This window comes from Lagenorhynchus albirostris, chromosome 2, assembly GCF_949774975.1.
Source record: "Lagenorhynchus albirostris chromosome 2, mLagAlb1.1, whole genome shotgun sequence".
NCBI lineage: Eukaryota > Metazoa > Chordata > Mammalia > Artiodactyla > Delphinidae > Lagenorhynchus > Lagenorhynchus albirostris.
In genome coordinates, this window is record NC_083096.1 from 30,592,169 (window position 1) to 30,616,628 (window position 24,460).

General features: G+C 37.7%; 1 long non-coding RNA gene and 1 pseudogene across 5 annotated transcripts in view; one reads left to right on the forward strand and one right to left on the reverse strand.

The window, feature by feature from the left end:
* LOC132508513 (centrosomal protein of 78 kDa-like) overlaps nucleotides 1-24,460 on the forward strand; it is a 384,029-nt pseudogene that overhangs the window by 32,483 nt on the left and 327,086 nt on the right.
* The window catches only part of LOC132508536 (uncharacterized), a 44,245-nt gene that overhangs the window by 17,636 nt on the left and 2,149 nt on the right, over nucleotides 1-24,460 (reverse strand). The window contains exons 2-5 of one of the 5 annotated variants that reach the window (XR_009536624.1): nucleotides 21,669-21,750; nucleotides 19,635-19,849; nucleotides 14,637-14,679; nucleotides 10,055-12,288 (exon numbers count right to left, since the gene is read on the reverse strand). This is a non-coding gene — a long non-coding RNA (uncharacterized LOC132508536). Of the gene's footprint in view, nucleotides 1-10,054; nucleotides 12,289-14,636; nucleotides 14,680-19,630; nucleotides 19,855-21,668; nucleotides 21,751-24,460 lie in introns of all 5 variants that reach the window. The other 4 variants (XR_009536626.1, XR_009536630.1, XR_009536622.1 and 1 more) reach the window with 4 other exon arrangements.

Consider the following 24,460-nt stretch of genomic DNA (forward strand, 5'->3'; position numbering starts at 1 on the left):
CTGTCTCAGTTTGGTCAATGAAACTCTCAAAAATCCATCAGATTTTCATTATTTTTATCATTAGCCTGTTTGTGTAAAATAAGTTACCATTTATGGAGCCAGTGTTCTCCTTTATTCCGGCATCCAATCATTGTAAATATTTCTTGTGGACACATTCTTAGAAGGCCTATGAATAACCTGGCCTCTTACTGATTCTCCCTTTTGGAGTCTTACTAGTCAGACTTCCCCAATAACTTTCAGAGAGCGTTTTCCCCCTTTCCGGGTCTTCTTTTTGACTTCTATACGCCATAGAACTTTCAAAAGTCATCACACCAATACTAATATTACCACATACCCTCCAAAAAGCTCCAAGCTGTTTATGCCTATTCATTAAGTTAATACTTTATCAAAACTTGTCCAACTGAGTAGTTTTAGCACAGATATTTTACACATTTTAGCACAGACATGCTCTGTTTAAGGCTGACAGATCCATTAGGAATTAACTTTCTGGTACATTTTCCCTCTGACATTTTCCTCACAACTGGGTTTCCTCATAACTGAACCATCAGTTATCTCTTGCCTATAGAAAGGCAGATAAAAGAAAGCTAAGTGAGAAAAGATATGTAAATAGACTAGCACAATATTGGACACATAATAAGTATTCAATAAATGATAGCAAGTATTCTTACCCTTATCCTCACATTAGTTTATATGTATTAAAAACTGATTACTGGACTCAACTCTTACTTCCATTTCTCATTAGATCCTCACAGAAACCCTGGAGGAAGCGAGGTTTTATCCCCATTTTACAGGTTGGGAGACTGCAGCCTAGAGGGCTTAAGTACCTTAAGTGAATTCATATAGTCAAGAAATAAGCCTATATTTGTCACAATCACTTGCCCATGCTTTGACGTGACATCATCACCCATCATTTACCCAGCTTCACCAAGGTACTACTAAATTTTTTACTCTTATTCTCCTCTCTTTGCTTCATACTGCCATTGTCACCAGCCCAGTCAAATTCACTTTTAATTTTCCAATGTTAATGAAGGGAGTAGAAGGTGGAAATTGAGGTTAAAGGAGGAAACTTTAATGTTATTCAAGGATGACTTCATCTTAACTTCCAGCCTTCGTCTACCCATTCTCTGCTCCAGTCACACACAGAGTATTTGCTATCTCTTCCAAAAGTCTTGACTTTTCTTGTCTTTATGCCACTTTTCTTTTCTCCATTTGCAATGAATCTCCCTTTCCCTTGGTTCTTCACCATTTCTTACTCCATACTCTCCATTAAAATTCAAATCTACCTTTAAAGCCCAACTCATATACCAGTTCTGTCCTGCAGTCTCCTGGATCTGCCAAGTCAGAACTAACCACTTGCTCCTCCGTGCTCCTGCAATGGCAATGATGTTAGAAGGGTGAGTGATTTTACAGCTCGCTCACCACCTGCGGGAAATATGTCCTATTTGCCCTTCCACATCCTTTCTCCACCCAACTCTATATGGATGGCTTGCATGGCCTATCTTAGTAAGTGTCCTTGCTCTGGTTTCTGTTTGGCTCACCAATGAAGAGTACCAATAGAAGATTGTAGGGAATGAAGGAGGGGAGTGAAGTTAGGGTATTAATTCTTGCCAAATTGCTGGGAGTTGGCTGCATCCCCCAACTAACGTATAGTGCTTCTCTGTGGGGCGTCACAGCATCTTTGGGCAGGACTCTCTCTCCAGCAAGGCTTCCTTTCTCTTTCATCTCCTATAAAGTAGCCACACTTTTACTGAACCCAGGGCACTACACTCTCTCTTGATTCTCTACATTGGGCTCAATTTATCCTTACTGATGTACCCCTGATTTCCTGCTGAGACCCTGTCTGATGAACTTCGTAATATGCTCTTCTAAGCTGTTAATTTTACAAACCACGTTATTACACTTATTAGAAGAATGTCTTCAGGATGTGGCAGTAAGCTCTGATTGATGATAATGGTAAACAGCTAGAATTTATGGAACATAAAGTATGCTTTGGTTACTCTCTTGAGTACACCGTGTGCATTATTCTAATTAATTAAAATCACTATTATATATATTAAAATATATTTTTAAAATATATATTAAAATCACTATTATATATATTAAAATCACTATTATATGTATAGCTAAGCAAGGCACACAGATGCTAAGAGGTTCCCAGAAGTAACTTGCTCATGGTCACTCCAGTGTCTCAGTAGTGTTTAGGACTCAGATCTGTCCAAAGCCTAAACCTTAAGTTCTAGGTCTAAGCAGTGGGTCTCAAACTTGAGTATGCATCAGCATCACCAAGACAGCTTGCTGAAACAGGTAGTGGGCCCCACCCCCAGAGTGTCCGAGTCTGTAGGTCTGGAGCAGGGCCCAAGACTTTCACTTCTAAAAATTCCTACGTGCAGCTGATGTGCTGATCTGGGTACCAGACTTTGAGAACCACTAGTCCAGGCATTTTAGGTCCAGAATTTCAGGTGTTAGAATAATTTTCTGGTGATAAATTGTCGGAAAAAAAAAAAAAAGCACTGCATTTTCCTGTTTGTAAGGAGGTAATACATTCAATCTTAAAGAGTCAATAATGGGGCTAAGTATTTAAGAAAGAAGAGTTATTCTCCAGGAAGATGGGAGGAGATGGACATTCTAAGGACAGGAATGCCCTTTCAGGAAACTTGCAAAGGGAACAGAAAAATAACATAGTAAGATTCTGCTATCCAGTGTTCACAGAACATGAGTGGGATACTCTTGACTGTAAAATGGGAAGCCAACTTTTGCTCACCATATACATACCTTATTCAGTACAAATGTTTATTAAGAATCTCCAAAAGCTAGACACTAGGCATCAGGGCTACACTGATAGAGCAGATAAAGTGCCTGGCCTCAGGGAGCTTGTGCTTCAGATGATGTACATCAGCTAGATACACCGAATAATGGATACTATATTGGGTTCACACTTTGTCTCAAGAAAAAAATATATCCATAGACGTGATCCAGGAGTCAAATGGCAAAAGACCTAGCCTCAAAGTGAGTGTTAATTTCATTAAATGGCAGGTAAAAATTATTTTATATGCCGAGATAGGCTCTGCTTAAAAGACACACTATTCCTCCAAACGTATTATACAAGCCAGCTTATAAACCTGTGACTTTTTCTAGGAGAAATGTTGCCTTCTTTCCCAAGAAGGGAGCAGTAGGGGTCGGGGTGGAAATAGTTTCATCATCAGAGGCACAGTCTCACTACTACTGCTCAGCTCCAATTCGCAACCTTCTGAATGGTTTCCAGACTAAGTAATTTAGCAAAGTGATGAAGAAAAAATGGCCCATTAATCTTATGATGCGTGTTATAACTTAACTCTGGGTTTAGCATAGGAAAAATATTATTTGCATTGATTAGAAATATGCTTTATGGCTGCATATATTATTCACTCTGAACATTCTAAAATTATTAGCTGGGTTGACATGATGAACTACACAGGAGTACTTCGAGATGACATCTCAATGTCATCTGTTACTCACATCATATAGGTCTAGGAATCAATATGTATTTTACTCAATATGAGATCTTATTCCAAACACCAAAATATGCCTGTTTTTATTCGATGGTTATCATCATGAAACTACCAGCTAAACATCATTTAGAAAATTCAAAGCAAGTAAATTACTGTATTAACTGTCCAACTATGATTATGACTTTCCTCCACTTATAGCTGAACCTAATATAATGATCTGGTCAGTCTGACTAGGAGGATTTATTCATTAATTTACTCAAATGTTCTGAGGTATATTTTGAAGGACTTAAATTATGGTCTGGTTTGTAGGATCCAACAGCAAGGGTGCAGGTTTATCTCCTACAAGCTCTGTGACCTTGCCCAAGTGACTTAGCATCTCTGAGCCTCACTTTCCTAATCTGTAAAATGGAAACAATAATAGAACCCAAGTTGTAAAGCTGAAGGAAAAAAAGTAATATGGTAATGTATTTTGGCACAAAAGAGCAGTTACGCTGATGGTCATTATTTGTGAATACTGTTGCTAAGATTATTGAAAACCTGTTGTGTGTTAGGTGCTGTTCAAGGACTAGAATTTTAAGACTGTTCTTCACCTTTATCCCAGTTTTACCTGCAAAGTTCTGCCATGCACTGGAAAAACATACTGGTATTTCTCGGGAAGGGGACCACTCAGGTGACATTTTTGTTTCACCAGGTATATAAAGTATACAAAGGTTATAGTGTATCTTTTAAGTCCTTTGGACATCTAGTTACCTTTTACTAGAATGATTCTAGTAGATCCTGATAGATACCTGAGACAAGGTCAGGTCAGTGGTGTTGGTACCTTTTCTGGCTTAAGAGCATAGGGCAGAAACACAGGAAGAGAGGTCTTCCTTTTCCACTCCTGTTACTAAGAACCCTCTCGAATAATGACAATCTGAAACAGATCACTACATTGTTGCATGTTGTAGAATCAAAGCAGTGTACAAAGCAAAGAGCACTGGCCTCCATTATACGTGCATTTCACTTGAGATTCACTTTTCTAGACCGTGGAGAAAGCAGATGTTCCAACACTTTCCAGGTACTGGAATATTACAATCTGGCCATCTCCACCACTGCATGTTTGATCACACTGTTCCCTGCAAATGGAATGCTGTTCCATCAAGGTCAGATTGACCAGTGCAAATACCTGATTTTATCGTACGGTCAGAACCAAATTAACTTACTGAAATTCTGCCCAGCTCAGGGTCTACCTTCTCTGTGAAACCTCCTGCGAGATCCCAAGTTACAAACAACTCTATCTTCTTCAGAAGACATTGTATACTATATAAATAGTAATTTACATATAAATATATGTATATGTGTGTGTGTTTCTTTGTTACATTAAGTTATAACTCCTGTGGTTTCTCTTCTTAACTAAACTGGACCCCCTTATCATCACAGTGGCCATGTACATCATTGTATCCTCCAAAAAATCCAGATAATAATATCATGGATTCAGTATATAGTTGTTTAATAGAAAACAATTAACTAACCACTACAGAATACTAGTGTCTCTCAAGGTGTGTTCAGTGGATCATAAATCCTATGAGACAGTCCATGAAGGAAAAGATTTCAAATAAATTTGGGATCTGTTGTCCACTACATCTCCTTATCAGAGACTCATAATTCACAAGACTCGTAAAAAGCTCTGTAGCAAAGAAACTGTTGACTTAGTTTGACCCAGTATTTCTCTTACAAGAGTATCAGTTCTGGAGGTCAAGGACATTTTCCACCTCTAATACAACATCTCTACTGCCTAGTAGAGTGCCTAGCACTTAGTAGACACCTAATAAATATTTGAATAAGTTTCAACATACATTCCCCTTTTAAGCTATAGAAGAAAAACACAGTATATAGTAGATTTTGATTTACTTGGGGAGAATAATATGAATAGATAAATTTACACAAGTCATTTTAAAGTATATATATTTGATAATACTTTTTTCCACAAATCTACACAATTGCACATTTAGTGGTGATAGTAAACGAACTACATTTGCTTTTGAAAACTTGCTAAGAAGGATGGCTACTAAAAACTACAACTTGAACCCAAAACAATTGATTTAGTTCATCGGTCCCCACTCCTTAGCAGTTTTAATATAGAAGAAAATAGACGCATATATTTCTTTTCTGCCATAATATGACATCATATAAGAAATGCTATTTTATTAGCTAGAAATAAGATTTGCTTTTGTTATTTTAGTACATTTGATCACATAAGAATAATTCTAGATTTTTTCCCCTCCTGTGACTCTCACAGCATCCCCATCTAAAATAGACTTTGGAGATTTAGATCAAATGTCATATCAATTGTCCTAGACTGCTTACTATGTGCTTTCACTATAGATTTTAATGTCAATAGAGAAAGGAGAAGGAAAAGTCAGAGGGAAATGAAACAGGTGTATGCAACACCCCTCTCTATTACCGACATTTCTCAGAATTCTGGAAGAAGTTGCATCTATAAGTGGAAAGTGGAACTCACGGTGGTTGAACTTCTCATGACGAATTTTTTTTTTCACTACTGAAGAAAAATATGTTTGATTTTACCGTAACTGAAAAGTTCTGTTTCTACTTCTGAGGTTTGCCCTCAAGACTACTGTTTACCTAATGGAAGTGACTCCTATGCATGCACGAAAAACTGCACCATTTGAAGGAAAAGCTAAAGGAGTGATATTCAGGTAGCTCCTCATTCCACCAATGAAAACATACACATAGATTTTACACCTCATTTTCCACCTTATTTTCATGATTTTGAAATGAATATGTAGGGTCTGATGAGTCTGTCAATAGTCTATAATTATTAGTGTTATTAAAATAGAATACAAATGATAAGCCATATGTAAAAATGCTGTGTGAATAAACTGCTATACCCCAAATAATACAAATGAGTGAATGGCAGTAATTGCTAAGAGGGATTAACAACATAAAGGATATTTAAAAAATGATGACCGTATTTCATATTTATGTGTCTTTTTCTCTCTCACTCTTTTTTTTTTTTTTTTTTTTTTTTTTTTTTTTTTTGCGGTACGCGGGCCTCTCACTGTTGTGGACTCTCCCATTGCGGAGCACAGGCTCCGGACGCGCAAGCTCAGCGGCCATGGCTCACGGGCCCAGCCGCTCCGCGGCATGTGGGATCTTCCCAGACCGGGGCACGAACCCGCGTCCCCTGCATCAGCAGGCAGAACACTCAACCACTGCGCCACCAGGGAAGCCCTTCTCTCTCACTCTTACTCAACTCCTAAATAACTAAGAGAATATGCTCACAAATGGTAAGCATGTTTTGGATATTCGATGCGTGTTTGTGGGAAAGAACAAAAAAAAACTGCCTCAATTAGGTCAAATATCATACAAGAGATGAATGAGATTAGAGATGGGATTGGGATTTGTGTTAGTTACTCAATAGCTAACCAATCACAGATATGACAGTGTAGTGCAATATGCAAATATACTTTTAAACAACTTCTCTTAAGTTATCTACTGTCTGTAAAGACAATCACACTCAACTGCTCTGCACTTAACCCCAGAGCTTCTGAGTTAGAATCTGTTAGAAATAGGTACACGTTTCATTGCTTTGGCAACATTTACATGGCTCTGCATCAGGCAACACAACTGCTAAGATCACACTCTGGGAATTCAGGAAAGGCTAGTGTCCAGTTCTGGTCGTCCTACCACCCAACTGTGATCTAGGGTAAATTCCTGATAAAAAAAAGAAAAGAAAAGAAAAACCCTGAAGATGCTGAACAGTATTTCCTACTTCACAGGGTCGTCATGGGGATAAAAGGTCATTAGGATAAAGTGCCTCTCACCCAGGAAACACTGATAAATGCTACTGATGCTACCATCATCATCATCATGACCGATCAAGAACATATTGCCACATGGAAATTCAACATTCCCTGGGCCATTCACAACTTTCCTTTAAAGGACTCATATTCTATGTGGGGTCTTAACGCCTTCAAATAACAGAAAATACAAGTCTTTAGGCCTTTTTTTCTGTAGCTAATTTTGGCATCTTTCACCTGTGTCCACTTAAGTGTTGGTTTAGCATATTCTTGTCACACAAAGAAGCTACTTCCCAAAGAGAGGAACAATGTGTCAAGTGACAAAGACATTGAGTGAAGTCTTTCACATCCTACATTGTCCACGGTACAGCTCAGCTGGTCTCTGGGTTGGAAGGCCTGGGTCTACTTTGCTCGTCTGTTACAGGGGAAGGGACACGGTCCTTAGCATGTGGTCTGTAAAACAGAGGCAGCTGCGGGTAGAATTATAACACAAGCAGAACTGGCTTCAGTTCTTCCTTCTTAGGTCTTTTTCTTCTTGTTCAGCTGTTCAAGGAACTTGCCTGCCCTCTGTCCCTGCCAGGACGATGTTACATCTGCCTGGATAAGTAGGTCACCATTGTATATCAGGAAAGGTCTTATTTGTAATCATCAGGAACCAGATACGGCTAATTTGAGCAGAAAAGGAAACTTTTGGAAGTTTATGGTTAGGTCTCAGTAACTAGAAGCAGACTAAACAGCCGAAAGCCAAGGCTATGCTATTGCAATTATAGGATCAGGCCAAAGTGATGTTATAAGTCCTAGCTGGCCTTGCTACCAAGCAGGAACAGGAAACAGGAGGTTGACCCAGCACTGCTGGCCTTGCTTCTTTACATCATTTATTTGTCATTCAAAATCCAAGAGAGGGGTGCAGTTGGCCAACCCAAGGTCGCCCGACTGTTTTCCATCTGTAAGGGAGACTGAGCATGTGAGTAAACAGTGTATCTGACATGTTCAGCTTGTATAACGAGAGGAAGGCTCTGTTTCTCACCAAGACCCACAAAGTGGAAAATTCCCCAAAGAGAAAGGAATTTCAGATCAGATGCTTGGAAAGTTAAAAACAACAACAACAAACAAATGCAGATGTGGAATTAAAGACATGGAGTCATTAAGAACCTATATATGGAGTGATTCAGACCTGAGTTCACATCTGGAGCAAGCTACTCAATCTTGCTGAGCTTCAATTTTCTTTAAAGGAAACAACGTGGAAGATGATATCCACATGTAACTTGTGGTACACATGAAGGAGGGTAGTACAGTATATGATGCCAGGCACATCCTATGCATTTTCTAAAACTACTAGTAGTACTATTATTATTGTTACTTATTATACAATTTATTGTAGAAATTAACAGGGAGAGTATTAATAAATGTTAATACAGTGCTAAGTGTCACATTTATGATCTCAACTAATTATCTCTTGATTCAACAAACATTCCACATATCAGAAAATAACCTGTTAGTATATACATATATATATATTTTTTTTTTTTTACAGAAGAAAAGAAACCCTGAGGCTTAGAAAGTGTAAACAATGTACCAAAAGTCACTCATTTAAGAGGTAATGGAATATTATTCAGCCTTAAAAAATGAAGGAGATCCTTTCATTTGTGACAATATAGATGAAACAGGAGTGCATTATGCTGATGAAATAAGCCAGACAGGATAAATACGAATGATATCATTTATATATGGAATCTAAAAAGAAAAAAAGCCACACTCATAGAAACAGAGTAGAAAACTGGTTGCCAGGGGCTGGGGTGTGGGTGGGGAAAAGAGGGGAAGACTGGTAAAAGGGTACAAACTTTCAGCTGCAGGATGAATAAGGTCTGAGGATCTACTGTATAACATAGTTACTACAGTCAATAATACTCTATTGTATAACAAACATTTTCTGAGAGAATAGAACTTAAGTGTTCTCACCACAAAAAGAAAAAAAGGAAAAAGGTGTCATGAGCTGTTAGATGTATTAATTAACGTGATGGGAAGGATCCTTTTACAACGCATATGTATGTCAAATCATCATGATATACTCTTTGACTATCTTACAATTTTGTCAATTATACCTCAATAAAACAGAAAAAAAAAGAGGTAATAAAGATGAGACTCCAATCCAGGATTATCCAGCTCAAAAAACTACACTCTTAACCATTACAATATAGTATCCATCCATATGTTGTAACTGTAAAATGCTTAACACAAAGGAAACGTTAAATAAATGGTATTTATTCTAACTCTAATGCTTACTAGATATTAGTTATGTGGTATGCTTTACTTCTAACTACAAGGGTATAAGGTGCAAATTCTTCATACAGAACATAAAAGCCCCTGTGGTACCCTGTAGGATAAACACAGTACCTGTACATCTCTCAACCCAGAGTCTCCTCAAGTTGGAGGTCTTTACCCCCTTTATAATGTGGGAATAATGCCCTTCCCACATTTGCACTGGGCATGAAAATCCATACTTCCAGGTGTATACTGAACCTCCACTTAGCTCCTCGTCACCTTGGAATCACCAGACCAAAGATCATTTATTCCATTAATATAAATGATGTAGGGATAGAAGTACAGAATATACAGAGAGTGTTGGAGGAATCCAAACAACAAGTCCTCCACTCTCAAAACAAATTTTAGAGTTCCAAAAGTAAAGAGCAATGTTTGGAAATAAAACTAAAAATGAAACTAACATCTACAATTAGCCAAGTATTTATTATGGGCCAGGCTACTTACTAGGCACTTGATAAACATTACAGCTCATCTTCCTGCAGTCCTTCAAAGCATATAATATTGTTTCTATTTCATAGAGAAGAAAATTGTATCTAAGCAGGTTACTGATTAGCCCAAGACCACAGGGCTAGGCTGTAAGAAAAGAAGGCCAAGTTTCAGTGGTCAAAATGGTGATGGATGTTATAACTAGAAGAGTACGGCTAATCAAATAAAAATATTCAAAACGGTCCTAATGTATTATTAGGATTTCTTCAGAATAACTTGGGTGCCTTAGTGAATACAGTAGTGGTAGGCACTACAGTCTCTTTAATTTGCTAATCATACAAATCTACTTTAATATTCTTGGTGACAAGGAGCTAACTACTGATAAGACAGCTTCTTCAGTTTTGGGGCTACTCCAGGGTGAAATGCCGGAACATCTTACTGCCTGCAATGTTACCTAGTTCTACCAGGGGGAATAAAGCAGAACAAGTAGCCACTGTTCTTGACAAATGGATACAGTTTCAGTTTTTCAAAATGTGACTGTCAGATTCATTCATTGTATCAGATAGATCTGTCAAATGGCTTTGCCCATTTACTAATGGATGGCAGGCACACTGCAGACACACGTTGGGTCAAAGGATTGAATGTCACCTCATTGATACTGTCATCAATATAATTTGTATTGGCATTTTGTCTCACCCTGACTTTAAGGACTATGTGAGGAGATCCAAGTCTCCAGACCATGGACTGATCACCTCTGCTTGACACAGTATTCTCTGCTCATTTCCAGAGGGGACCAAGGATGAGCTCTTGTACTTCTGAGTCTATTCACCCTACCTGGCAACACATACTAGCTGGGCTGACTGGATCAAGCAGGAGCCCCAGAATTTAAATTTCCAGCTGCATTGGAGGAAACAGAGGCTATGCCCCAATCCCATAACCCCTCACTTCTTACTGCTAGCCTATCCTAGGCTGTTCTTGCTGACAGGAGTACTTCATGCTAAAAATTAATTTTGCTTACCTGATGGCAGTCACACAACCTCAAATGCCATTTTAATAAATAAGGCAACCACCAATGGAGTGTGATTTAGGGTTTTTTCTTCTGTAGACCCTGCCTACCCTATAAAATCTCCCATTACTGCATCATGGAGACTATGATCCCTTTCCGAGGGAATAGATTCTTTCCAACCATAAGATGAAATAAAAACTTACATTTCCATACTGCCCAAAAGGAAATAAATTGATTACAAAATGCAGGAGAATGACTGATTTTCCACATTTGTTGTGTTCATTAAAGGGTTTTTGAATAGACTTGACAGTATTAAAGAAGTTCAACACACACAAAATAAAAATTAATAAATGAAGGAAAAAAATTGCATTGACAACAAACAAAATAAACACATTGAGATATAAAAGGTTGTTATACATCGATGAAAAATGGATGTCATAAAGTCACAAACTAAAAAGTATTAACAGCCAATAAAGATATGAAAATATGTTCAACCTTGCTATTATTAATCAAAGAAATACAAATAAAATAATTCAGGTGTCATATTTTACTGACTAGAATGACAAAGTTCTAAAAAACTTAGTAATACTGGTATTGATATTGATAATGCTGGTACTGATGAGTGTGTGTAAGAAACCACACTGGATGTTAAATTCTTGGTAGAAATAAAAAGCACGGTAACCTTTCTGGAAGACAATATGTCAGTGTGTACCAGAACTGACAACCAGCCATTCAAGTTCTAGAAGTCCATTCTAAGGAAATAAACAAATGCTCAAAGACATATGAACAAGGATGCTTGTCTCATTGTTTAGCAAAGCAAAACAGGAATAATCTAAATGTTGAACAGTAGGGACTGGTTAAATAAATAATAGAATGCTGTTCAACCATTAAAAATGATGCTGCAGATTTTTATTAGGTGATGAGTAATCATACTTATATTACTAAATAAAAATGTTATAGAACTGTTTTGTAGTTTGATATAATAATTAAAGGTATTTTATACTTGCACTGTATTTATATGCACCTCATCACAAAAAAGTTTCAAAAGACACCCTCAAAAATGTTACAGAAATGACTTATCAGAAATGGGATTTTGAGTTTTCCTTTTTTCTTTAAATCCTTTCAATTTTGGAGTTTCTGCAATGAACCTGTATTATTTTTACAATTAAAAATATTTATATTTACAACAAAAGGATCTAAATTCCTCCAGTTTTCCATTTATTTTCCACCTTGGCTCAGGGTATTTCTGTAAAAAAAAAAAAACAAAAAAATCAGCTTATTTTCTCTTTTGTATCAATCTAAATTTACTTTTCATAAGTTAACTATTTTAGTCTGGCAAGAGTTTCACACAGGAAAATTGTTAAGGTCTGAGTATTCTATTACCTTTAAAAGCACTGGAAACTTTGAAATTATTTCTTTCAGAATTTTCATATAATACTGAAAGGCGGGGGGGGAGGTAGCAAAATGAAGGGAAATAGATAGTAGTAGTCAATTTCAATTAAGAAAAAGCAACAAGAGGCAGTTTGTACTCTTTTGATACGGCAGAAGCCCCATGTGTCAACTCATGCTAAAAAATGTATATATAGACACACATATATATGTTTGTGTGTATTATATGTATATGTGACACACACACATAATTAATCCACAGTCTTAGGCTAATCACTCATTGTGGCAGAAACAACGAGCTGTTGACTACACTTTAATTAGCTCCTCCAGCCTGTAGAGGCATCACTAGGACCAAGATAGGAACAACATTCTCCATTTCCGCTTGCATCTGGGTATGGTTCTATCCCAAAGAATGTGACCAGAGGTGACCTGAAGAGTTTATGTCTGAAGGATAACGAGCTGATAATTGTAGCTTGCAGCTTCCTCTCTCCTTTCCTTTTTAGGACAAACGTAGAGCCACTTGATGAAGGTGGTGGGTCCCTGAATAACTGAGCAGAAAACTGACCCTCAGACCACCAAAGTCCATACTACACTCCTGAGTGAGTGAGAAATGAACTGTCCATGTGTTGCTCCACTGAGGTTTAAGGTTTATTATTTAGTGTTTAACTAACGCATTTTTTCTTTAAACCTCAGTTGCCTTCTCTGTAAACTAGTCTTTGAAAAGGATCCACTGTAAGTTTTTTCCATTGCTTATGTTTTTATCTTAGTTTTTAATTCTCAGAAACATTGCGCGCATTTTACCTTTTAAGTTAGTAAGTCTACTTCTTTTCCCACAAAGACGGGTTCTTCAAGTTATGGAGAAGTCATAGCAGACTGTTGCTTCAGTTTAAGATACGCATTCACATATGAGATGAGAAGGGTGAGGATCCAGAGAAACGCCTTTGACAGAGGGGAGTGAGAGCTTACTGAAGAATGTTTAGTAATAAAGAATTCAGATGGGAGAAACGGATGGGTTACATCTAACAGATTTGCTCAAAGGAATTCTGGAAAGGCAAATATGTGAAAATGTATAGCAAAGACATGAAATGCCTTTTGGTCCCTAAATGGATTTCATTTCAAAGACGTGCATATTGCAAATACATGTACCATAACACTTCTCTGTCAACTTCTAGAATTTTCTAAAGCCTGACAGAACATCTGCAGAGAGAGGATGTCATTCCAAGATAATCGACTGCAAGTTACTAAATTAAGATAAAAATGTCCTTAACCTTGAACAGTTTTTAAAGAGATTTTAGAAGAAAGGAGCCCTCTAGGGGGTTGTATAACTATATAATTGTACCCTTTCTAAAAGGCTATTTACAGATACATAATGTTTCCCCTCCATTCTTTAAAGTAAAATATAGGATAAAAAAAATAGTTTGGGGATAATATTTGTTTGGGACAGCAGGCACTGCTAATCAGTACCACTCTCTCCTTATTCCTTACTATCAGAGCCCTGGTTTAGGAGACCCCATTATCCTTAAGGCTAAGGTGGCCAGTTTAAAATCCGAGCTGATGAGATCTAAGTGCAAGTCTGCTGACCATCTGTGGTAAAAAATTTGCTCTCTGAGTTAGACACTGCCTTTTTTTTCTTACTTCTTTTTTTTTTTCCTCTTCTTTCTTCCTGCCCAAATTGTTGGAACACTATTGGAGATTTTGGGGTCACTTTGAAGCTATGTGGACATGCTAGAGATGTGGAAGCTGGAAGAGTGAAGCAACCCAGTCCCCTGGTGATGCCCTTCAGCAGCTGGACTAACGCTAGAGGGACTATCTCCAAACTTCCTGCTACCCGTGGAAAGTAAGGTAAATCACTCATTCACTTTCTGTTACCTACTAACTGATCCAGAACTCTAACCTCAGGGTTCTAGAACCCTTCTCAGTATCCCATAGTCATACTCATGTTCCGGACTCCTGATCATCAGACTTGCTTATAGCAGATGTATGGGGAGGGCGGGCTCTTCTGGAAGCCCTGATACTTCCTCCCCTACCCCACCACACACAAATAATGATCTTTATGTCTACTCATCCTTCTATCTACACTCAGAGGCCAGGGCCCCCAGGAAGGCTTCACTGACAACCCTTTACTCCTCTCTACATGCAGAAAGGGTAGAGGTGTGGGCTCTGGAATCAGACTTCCTAGACTTGAATTCTTAATCTGTTACTTACCAGTTTAGGACGTGGGCAAAGTAGTTACCTTCTCTGGACACCCCTGTAAAAGAGGAACACTAAGTAGCACCTATGTACCTTACTGAAAGGATTAAATGAGCAAATGCAGGTAAAGTTCTTATAATTTTTTCTTGGGTCAATCAATTCTAGCTGCTATTGTTACCTTTGACTAATTTAGGGCAGAGTCCCTTTGCCCTCCTTTGGTTCTCTGGGCCCATCTCATTCACAACACACACAACCGCATACTGCAGAGTTTTGAAAGGTGGTTCTCAAAATGTGGTCCCTGGGCCAGCAATATCAGCCACACCTGGGAACTGGTTAGAACTCTGGCACTGGAGCCCAGCAATCTGTGTTTTAACAATATTCTCAGGCAAATCTGATGCACACTAAAGGTTGACGACAACTGAGAACACCTGTCTCAGACTCTCCTGGAGGCATTCACCAAAAATAGAGTTACAGGACCTTACACCTGACCAGCTGGAGAAGGGCTCTAGTAATTGCCCTGGTTATCATGCTTGTCATGATTTTTCAGCACATAAATGTTTGAGAATCACTGCCATTTTGAATGTGTGTTTCACTTGTCTGTTTTTCCAGTGGACTTTACTTCCTTGCAAGAAAGGTTTGTGAAGATTTGTTGCTGTTGTTTGCATTATTAGTTTTATTATGCTAATTCTAGAATCTCTGGTGCATAGTGCAATCTCAGGCAGGAAGTAGTGGCTCATTAAAACAGGTATCCCAAAAGTCCTAGTAGAACTTCAAGATTAATTCCTTCAGGAAGAGGTAAAATTGTCATTAGATGCAGATGATATGATACTATATATAGAAAACCCTAAAGACTCTACATGAAAACTACTACAACTGATAAACGAATTCAGCAAGGCAGCAGAATACAAGATTAACATACAGAAATTGGTTGCATTTCTTTATACCAACAATGAAATATCGGAAAGGGAATGTAAAAAAACAATGCCTTTTAAAATCATAACCCTCAAAATAAAATACTTAGGAATAAACCTCACCAAGAAGGCAAAAGACTTATACGCTGAGAACTGTAAGACATTAATAAAGGAAAGTGAAGATGATTCAAAGAAATGGAAAGACATCTCATGTTCTTGGGTTGGAGGAATTAGTATTGTTAAAATGCTCATACTACCCAAAGCAATCTACAGATTTAATGCGATCCCTATCAAATTACCCATGACATTTTTCACGCAATTAGAACAAATAATCCTAAAATTCATACAGAACCATAAAAGACCCAGAATTGCCAAAGCAATCCTGAAGAAAAAGAACAACGTTGGAGGCATAGCCACCCCAGACTCAGACAGTACTCCAAAGTCACAGTAATCAAAACAGCATGGTATTGGCACAAAAACAGACATATGGATCAATGGAACAGAATACAGAGCCCAGAAATAAACCCACACACCTCAGTTAACCTTTGACAATTAATCTTTGACAAAGGAGGCAAGAATATATAATAGGAAAGAGACAGTCTCTTCCGCAAGTGGTGTTGGTAAAGTTGGACAGCCTTATATAAACCAGTGAAGTTAGAACACATCCTTTCACCATACACGAAAATAAACTCAAAATGTCTTAAAGACTTAAACATAAGACATGACACCATAAAACTTCTAGAAGAGAACACAGGCAAAATATTCTCTGACATAAATCATACCAATGTTTTCTTAGGTCAGTCTCCCAAGACAATAGAAATAAAAATGAAAATTAACAAAGGGGACCGAATCAAACTTACAAGCTTTTGCACAGTAAAGGAAACCATAAACAAAATGAAAAGACAACCTACAGAATGGGAGAAAATATTTGCAAATGATGCAACCAGCAAGGGCTTAATTTCCAAAATATACAAACAGCTCATACAACTTGATGACAATAAAAGCAAACAACCCAATCAAAAAAATAGGCAGAAGACTTAAAGAGACATTTCTCCAAAGAAGAAATACAGATGGCCAATAGGCACATGAAAAGATGCTCAACACTGCCAATTATTAAAGAAATGCAAATCAAAACTACCATGAGGTACCACCTCACACCAGTCAGAATGGCCATCATTAAAAAGTCTACAAATAACATATGCTGGAGAGGGTGTGGAGAAAAGGGAACCCGCCTACAACACTGTTGGTGGGAATGTAAGTTGGTGCAGCCACTGTGGAAAACAGTATGGAGGTTCCTCAGAAAACTAAAAATAGACCTACCATATGATCCAGCAATCCCACTCCTGGGCGTATATCCAGACCAAACTATAATTCAAAAAGACACATTCACCCTGATCTTCACAGCAGCAATATTCACAATAGCCAAGACATGGAAACAACCTAAATGTCCATCAACAGATGAATGGATAAAGACGATGTGGTACGTATATACAATGAAATACTACTCAGCCATAAAAAAAAGAATGAAATGCCATTTGCAGCAGCAACATGGATGCAACTAGAGATTATCATACTAAGCAAAGTAAGTCAGAAAGAGAAAGACAAATACCATGATACCACTTATATGTGGAATCTAAAATATGACACAAATGAACCTATCTATGAAACAGAATCAGAGACATAGAGAATAGACTGGTGGCTGCCAAGGGGGAAGCAGGTGGGAGAGGGATGAACTGGGAGTTTGGGATTAGCAGATGCAAACTGGTATATATAGATTGGCTAAACAACAAGGTCCTACTATATAGCACAGGGAACTATATTCAATATCCTGTGATAAACCATAATGGAAAAGAATATGAAAAAGAATGTATATACATATGTATAACAGAGTCACTTTGCTGTACAGCAGTAATTAACACAACGCTGTAAACCAAGTATACTTCAATAAAAAATAAGTTAATTAAATTTTTAAAAAGATTAATTCCTTCAGAAGAACAAGTACTACACATTCACAAAAAAAGCACCCTTTGAAAGTTTAAATTTTTGAATTTCTTTGCCACTTCCTTAGTTTTGATCATCTTGGACAATATATTTTTAATATTGACTTTTAAAAAGAATTGTGTTTCAGTGTTTGCTATCCTTAGAGAGACAGAAACAGATAAGTACAACTAAATACTTATTTTTCAAAAGTCTCAAAAGTATAAGGGAAATGAAAGTAATTATATCTTCAAATGATTTTGGGGTATGTTTCTAATTTCATACTTCTGATGCGATTAAAGATTAAAACTGTATTAAGACATTTGAGACATGCCACATTGGTATTAAATGAATTTAATTTTGTGTAAAGTGGTAGAAATATTTTCTTCAGCAAACATACCTGCAGATATAAAATCACAACCATAAATCTACAAAAAAGCGAGCAACTGAACGAAATCTGATTGGTTATTTCCCTGCAGTATGGATCTGCTAATAATTTAATTTACTACTTGCTAACAGAAGCCAAAATTTAAATATACATATATATATATGTGTGTGTATATATATATATATATCTTCAATTTTAAATCATTCATATATATGAACAAGTATACATACACATATATAACAATTGTTCATATATATATAGATAGATAGACAGATAGATAGATAGATATACAATTTAAATTAAAGAAAGTACATCTGGTGGCCTATTTTTTCCCCCCGATTCCTAAAGAACACCATATTCTATTCTAGGCAGTGGAATGTCAATCCACCTTAAGGGTTGTTCAATGAGCATATCTGAGAAACCACTGGTTTAGCCAATGATGTACTTATTGAGGGAGGCCCTAGTGCCACTGTCAAGAGCTCATCCACAGGAGAGATAAGAAGGTACTTGTTTGGTTTGTGAAAAGAAGGAGTAGTGAGGAATGGCAGGTAGCTGCAGGCTGATGACACGTGATGTCCATATATATGTAGAACCAACACACCCATAATTGTACCCATTTTCCATACCCAAATCCAAAGCCTTTATATCATTAATCCCAGGCAAAAATGGTAAGATTCATGTGTGTTACTATCCCATGGCTTCAAGATGCCTATAAACTCATATGAGTATGTCTTAGTTTTATCAGTGGAGGACAAACCAGGCTTCTATCACCAAGCCCCATTCCATAACAGGAATTATGGAATTCCTGTATGTAACAGGATGGGTTACAAAAGCACCTAAGATCCCGTTGTCAGTACATGACGGAAATGAGTTCAAATCCAGCCTGTCTGACTTGTTCTTAATCACTAAGGTATGAAATTAAGCATGTTGCCCTTTGCCTGATTCTCCGAGGCCTGAATATTTCACTTAGCTGAGTGCAGAAGAGAGAAAATTCTCTCTCCTTGACCCAACTTGGCATCAATATCCAACTCCCCTTCTCAAAATGGGTTGCTTCAACGAGTAGCAATGAATGCCGGGTCGTGGACCAGTCACCTTGATGACTAAGAGTCAGACACTAGGGAAAGAAAATGCTCTGTGACAAACCTACCCTTGTACAGAAACAAGACAGAAATGGGGCGACAGGGCACAAGATAATGGAATAAGGCATAGGAAAAATAGCACCTGGCATCGTGATAGTAATAATAATAATAGTAGTAGTAGTAGTAATAGTAATAATAATAGACTTTACTATGCTCTAGGCATTGTATTAAGTGCTTGGTGTAAGTGACTTCATTTTAACATTGAAAACAAGTCTATGGGGATGAAATATTATTAACATCATTTTATAGGCAGGAGTATTGAGGTTCAGGTAATCAGGTAAATTGCCCAAGCTCATATGGTTAGCAAGTGGAAAGCAGAGATTTGAACCAGCACCTACACTCCTAACCATTATGCTATAACCATTATGCTGAAGACATAAGAATTCCAATGGTCTTTCCCCATAACCCACTCCTGCACTCCAGACTTAAATAGTCCAAGATCAAGAGAGAGCAAGCTTGGAGTTGCCACACTTCAGTGAGTGTCAATCATTTCAAAACAGTGTATTTGCTAACAAGATGCAGTTCCTGTGATAATCTTCTCAACCAGGTATCAAGAAACAGGAAGCAAAGATTCAAGTAACAGTATGTTCCTACTTACGAGGAAGGTGGGACAGCATAGTTGACACTGGGCTTAACTGTTCTGGAAAACATGGTCCCAGTAGGCATACACGCTGGTACATTTTCCCCAACTACCAAATACAAAAGAAGTATTTCATTTCCATGTTGCTCTTCAAAGTTCCACCTCATTCGTGCCTGTCATTCATCCTCTGGCCTCTTCCTGTCTCCATTTCTGTACAGAAAGGTGCTGAGTCTCTGCTCTCGGATACGAAAAGGGTGTGTTAGGAGAGGGAGCCAAGGTACCTCAAAGTCTTTTTTTTTTCATCTTAATTCTATTATGCCAACTCCACTGAACTTAATTAGAGTGAATACAGAATTACACAATTACCCTCTGTTCTATTCTTCAGATATTATATTTTGATAAAATTTACGACATGCTGCTCTCCCCCTGAACACCAGATGAACACTAGAAATGGATGTGTGTTGACATAAAATCTGTTATAATTACAATTAAAGTATAGCTTACATAATGATAGTGTTAACATAAAATTACAGATGTGTAGAGACAACGTGGTCATGCATTTTTTAGTATAAGTACGTGCTTAGACCAATATCTGTTAGCGGAATGAAGATGGAAGAGAATTTTGGTTAAGCCACAAAGGCTGTTTAAGGACTTGCAGATAGCTAAGGGGAACTCAAAGACCAGTAAGATAATATTTCCCCTGCCATATTTTCAATTGCAAAGTGAAGGGAAGATGTGAAAGTAAGTACCCCTATGGAAATTACAAGACAAGTACATTTTTTTCCTTGAATACCTGGGTAAACGCTTAAATTCTAATGTATATCAGTGATGCAAATTTTCAACTGAGTTTGATAAATCATAAAATAATAATTATACATATATGTATATAAAACTGCATGGAACTAGACAGTTCAGAATTACTTCTAATTAAAGAGGTACTCTATGACAACTAACTTAAACCTTACAAAATATGGTTCCAAGTACCCTATCAGAGTGAAAAGTAGGAGACTGAAATGTTTATTGTAAATGTTTGTAGTCATGGTGTCTTAACTAAAACTACTGTGTCACAAATACTATTAAAATAATTGTGACATTTTATTCACTTTTACTGCAAACAACAAAACTATAGGTATTTTTTCATTTCAGGTAATTATTTTAGCTAACAGTTATTAAATGTTTTGAGAAGACAGAGTGCTAACTGCATTACTTCATTTTATCTTTAAAACAGCGCTTCCATGTAATTATTCTTAATATCTCCATTGTATTAAAGTGTATCTCTAGTTTAGACCTTTCTTCAGAACTGCAGACTTGTGTATCCAACTGTGTACTCAGCATCTCTACTTGGACGTCACGAAAACATCTCAAATCTTATACCTCCAAAACTGGTCTTTAATGCCCCAAACATGCTCTACCCCAAACTTTTTCCATCTTAGGTGACAGTAACCACACCTTTCCAGTTCCCCAGGCCCTAAATCTCGAATTCACCCTTGACCTCCTCTTCCTTTCCATTCTTGCTTTCAATCTACCACGAAATGCTGTCACAACCTTCCCAATGTGCCACTTCTGAGAATTACCAGCCGCTAGCAGCCTGGTGCAGGCCACCAACATAGACCTCGAGGATCCTGTAGTCGCCTCCCAAGGTTCTCCCTGACTCCACTCTCTCCCCACATCCTCAAGACCACAGATAGAGTTATGCTTTTCAAACAAGAGACAGTTCATGCCACACCTCGGCTAAAATCCTGCCCCTGGCTGCCTACATTTAGAGTAAAAGACACAATGCATGTGATGGCCTCCCAGGACTTACACAATCCATCCCATCACATATCTGATCTCCAGCCCTCCTGCTGTCTCTTCCTCTCCACTGACTAAGTCAGCCAGGGTGGCCTCCTTGATATTCCTCCAAGCTGCCCGGCATATTTCTGCCTGGTTATTCTTGCTCCCAGGGAGTGGTCTCCCCATCATACATTCTGACAACTCCCTCACTTCAAGTCTTTGCTCAAATGTCAACTTATAAAATCCACCCTGACTACCCTATTTAAAATCAGAACCTACCTGTACACTCCTCCAGCACTCCCAACCCAAGCCTCTTCAGTGAGCTTCACATCCTTTTCCTTATCCCGTAGCGCCCATCAACCTGTGACAAAGCATAGAATTTATTTATAACATCCGTTTCCACACGAGAGTGTAAGGAGGGAGAAAGCATGCAAGAAGGAGCACGCAGGCAAAGGCTCTTGTCTAATTTATTCATTGATACGTCCAAGCATAGAGAACAGGAAGATGCTTGATAAACAGTCCTGAAAAAGATACAGATGAGGAAACTATTAGTAAAGCTCAGAAAGTTTAAGCAACTTCCTCAAGGTTCTAGTGCTAGAAGAGGGTCACAGTAGAATTCACACTTGGGGATGTCTAACTTCAAATCTCTTAGCCTCTCTGCTATCTTTTTTTTTTTTTTTTTTCTTTGCGGTACGCGGGTCTCTCACTGCTGCGGCCTCTCCTGTTGCGGAGCACAGGCTCCGGACGCGCAGACTCAGCAGCCATGGCTCACAGGCCCAGCCGCTCCGCGGCATATGGGATCTTCCCGGACTGGGTCACGAACCCATGTCCCCTGCATCGGCAGGTGGACTCTCAACCACTGCGCCACTAGGGAAGCCCTTCTCTGCTATCTTAAGTCCATGCAATTCAGGATTTGTTTTAATCAGTGCCATGGAAATTCTCACTCCACTGAATAGGATCACTAAAGTGTTCTCTGTCTAGATTTATATATATATTCTCCATTTAAACAAAGGAAACAGAAGAAGGGAATTCATCATGGGTTATTGCGGTAGTTTTACAGCAATTTTAGCAATAATGACATTTAGGTAATAGTGATATTTAATGATAGCATAATAATAATAAAATAATAGCTCTTAAATGTATTGAAGACGAATCGCATGCTAAACTCGGTGCTAAAATATTTCCATGTATAGTTTGTGCAAAATCCTTATGAATATTCTATCAGATGAGCTTTATGTGTAACTCCACCAGGCATACTTCTCTTATTCCGCTTTCAAAGATAAGGAAATTGATGAGAAGTGTGGTAACCATTTGATCAAGATGAGACTGGTAATAAGTTGTGAGTATGAATTTAAATTCAGGTCTAACTCCAGAATTTGATTCTCAATCCATACATGAAAATTCTGATAATTCCTTTGATAAGGGTATGTTCTCTCCTGAAAACATCCCCCATTATGTCTGCCTGTGCTCATACCTTCAGAACACAGTCAAGTTTGAAACATGATAAAAATGTTTAAATAGTGTGCTTTAATAAATGGAAATATCTTCATCTAAACAATAACACAAAAAGGCAGGCTGAGCCCTTTGAAGTGGCTTCGTTGCTATCCTCCATCCAGAACAAGAGAAGGAATCAACAGCTGCAGAGTAAAGAAAGCATGAAACCCAGAGATGGAGGATTCTGTAAATGACCAATTACAAGACTATTAAGCCACACTTTCATAGCAAGAGGCAAAATATTCCATTAAACTGAAAATTCTTCTACCCCTCACTCCAAGGCCCACACACATTAATGCTGCATTTATTAGGATGTATTTCCTGTGCTCTATCAACTTGACTTTCAGCAACTGTATTAATACAGTCCTTTCACTTTGTACATATATCTGAATGATGGATTCCATTACTGGAGTTTTGTAGAAAGAGTGGAGTGAATGAAGTAAAGTTTGGGAAGAGCCATCATAATCCATAATGATGGGCACTGAATCAGGACAAGAAGAAACCTCTCTTCTCATTTATTTGAATGAAAATTCTACTATATATTTATTGCCTCTGTACAGGGCCATCTGTTGAATAATGGAAAACAAGCATCTTTCATTTGCAGGTAGGATTTGTGTGCTCAAGTTTCTATGGGCCTGCAGAATTAATCTTGTTTTAGAAATGAAATAAAATGTAATTTCTTACAGTAAGTAGATGTGGTTAAGCAACTGGCAACTTTGATGTCTTTAAATCACTGCAGTTTCAGGGTAGGCAAATCTATAATTATTTCAAGCACTTCTTTACTGGTGCAACAATTGAGCAGTGTACATAGTGGTCAACAACCTGGGCATTGTCAGACGACTCTAAGTTTGAATCTAGACTTTGCCACTCACCAGCTATGTGACTTTCAGCTATGAGAATCACTTTCTTCAGCTTTACAGTGTGGATTATTATATGCCCTTTGCAGAACTACTGTAAGAACTAAATGTATATGGGCACAGTGGCTCATAGTAAGGGCTCAAATTAGTACTGTGGTCACTACTAGTAGTATTGAAAAGAAATTAGAACTTCGATTCTCATAAAGTGGGATATGTGTCCCTTTATCATTGTAATTTCATATCATTTTACTTTTGACCTTATAATTTAATAGCTTGATCCAAGAAACATTTAGCAGTAAATATAATTGAAAGAAGGTTACCTGTCAAGCATGAAATACTGTAGCATCAAGTGTGCTGGCACAATACTCTTCTCAGATAATTAACCTGTAAAAATATGTTATTGTCTTCTTTTTAATTAAGCACATTGAACATATATATTTACTGTGCCAATTGGCGAGAGGTCCATTAATTAATCAGTCTAACTATATGTTGCATAAACGTCTTCTAAACATAATCGTATATGTATTTTATTTGTTGGGAAAATGTGTTTGAGATTGTTCTTTTCTGCCTATTTAAAGTAAAAGAGGGTGAGAAGTAGAGTTAGGCTTAATGTACTTTGTACTCCATTATGCCATGAAAATGCTTCTGTGCCCTGGAGACAACAACAAAAGATTTGCTTTAATGACAAGAATCAAGTATGTTCTAAAGCTTCCAGGTAGG